The 1,911-nt window shown below is 38.0% G+C and overlaps 1 non-coding gene across 1 annotated transcript; it reads right to left on the bottom strand.

The window, feature by feature from the left end:
• Positions 1-883: 883 nt before the first annotated feature.
• Positions 884-990, bottom strand: LOC131226428 (small nucleolar RNA R71). The gene has a single exon (XR_009161814.1). It is a non-coding gene; the product is annotated as a small nucleolar RNA R71 (small nucleolar RNA).
• Between the last annotated feature and the right edge of the window lie 921 nt (positions 991-1,911).

Raw genomic sequence — 1,911 nt, 5'->3', positions numbered from 1 at the left:
TGGGTACGATCTCAACCTCACTAAGTTATTACTATATCACAGCCCTGCACTTAGGGTTTGTTCGATTAAGTTTTTAGCGTCGTTGTCGTGGACTTTAGCTGTGCATTTTTTAAATATCTTAGTATTAGAATTAGTATAGGATTAGGGTTAACTTTCACTGCATTTCTAAATTATTTTAAAAAAAAGATTTTTAGTTACTACCATTGTTTCTTCTATTTAGTAAAACCTAACCTAGAATCATCAATTAGGTACTATCCTTTCAACCCTCTTGTTTTTTGTAGTTTTTATTTCTAATAGAAGTAGGTTTAGTTTAGAGTTAGGGTTGAAAGTGTTTCATGCCCAAGTGGGTTTGTGACAACACTCTCCGTCTCTTAAGTAAAGGAGGATTAATTGAAGGATTGCCTATCCATCACCAGATTAGACAACACTTAAGGTCCTCTAAATTGACTGAGAACACGACTGAGAATCAACCTTATTATCGTGCTGAGGAACAATAAGATAAGAACAATGTGCACAATGGTTCTCCACCTAGAACTCTACGCGATTACTTACAACTAGGGAGGACGAATACACCTTCCTGCATGATCTTTCCACATAATGCAAGAAATGTGGATTTTAAGCCGGGAGTGATCCAACGACTCCTGAAATTCTATGGACTAGTTTTTGAGAGTCCATACCTACATCACAAAGAGTTTGATGAGATTGTAGCGACCTTTCACTTTAACAATATGTCAGAAGACACCCTGAGACTAAAATTATTCCCTTTCTCATTGAAGGAGAAGACCAAGTTATGGCTTCACTCCTTAAGACCAAGGTTAATTGGGACATGGGCTAAGATAACCTGGGAGTTCCTTAAAAAGTTCTTCCCAGTTAAAAGACAAATACCCTTAAAAGGGTCATCATGAATTTCCCACAGAAAGAGGAAGAAACCTTCTTCTAATATTGGAAAAGGTTCAAGGACATTTTAAGTGCTTGCCCACATCATGGCTACGAAATTTGGCAAGTCATAAGCTTTTTCGATGATGGACTGACTTTGGCCAAGAGCCAATTCCTAGAGATGATATACAATGGGGAATTCATTAATAAAGAACCCGATGATGCATGGAAATATTTTGATATGCTAGTAGAAAATGCACAATCATGGGATACTTGATCCAAGCCTATTAACCCCAAATCGACTCAATCCAAGGAGAAGAGAGGAATATACGTCTTAAGGGAAGAAGACGACGTCGAAGCCATGGAATTGAAGAGAGTAGAAACAGTCAAATTCGACGAGACCGTTGAAACTGTTTGTGCCATTTGTACTAGTAATATACACTTGAGGTAAGAGTGCCCTACAATTCCTACATTTTAAGAATTTTAACACGAGCAATCCAATGCTCCCATCTCAAACATGTATAATTCTAGTTGGTGGAACCGCCCGAACTTCAGTTGGAGGAATGGGCCAACGGCTAATGCAAACAAAAAGCCTTAAGGAACTTTTCCTTTGATCCTCATTCCGCTATTAAATCAGAAAAGAACCCAAGAAGATCCATTTAAAAAATTCATCCATGATTAAGAGTTGTTTAATCAAAAAGCCCTGCAAGGATTTAAGGGCATTACCACATCCATTCAAAGATGTCACATCTAATTGTTAGGGAGAAGGGAACTCTTTCAGGACAACCTTTACCTAACCCAAAATCACAATATGAAATAAGTGACCCTAGCTCTTTGAATTAGCATGTGGATCAAGCAAAGTCTATTACCACTCTTAGAAGTGGAAAAACAATTGATAAAAAAATACCGACAAGGGCTGAAAAGCCTAAGGACTCGGAAGAATCCAAGAGAGATGATGGGCTTAATGGCACTACACATAAGAAAGAATCGAAAAAGGAATACAAGCCAGTTGCTCCATTCCCACACAGGTTGATA

The sequence above is a fragment of the Magnolia sinica genome, chromosome 14 (genome assembly GCF_029962835.1).
Source record: "Magnolia sinica isolate HGM2019 chromosome 14, MsV1, whole genome shotgun sequence".
Taxonomy (NCBI): Eukaryota; Viridiplantae; Streptophyta; class Magnoliopsida; order Magnoliales; family Magnoliaceae; genus Magnolia; species Magnolia sinica.
Note: the sequence above shows the minus strand (reverse complement) of the source record. Positions and strands in the feature narration are given on the sequence as shown.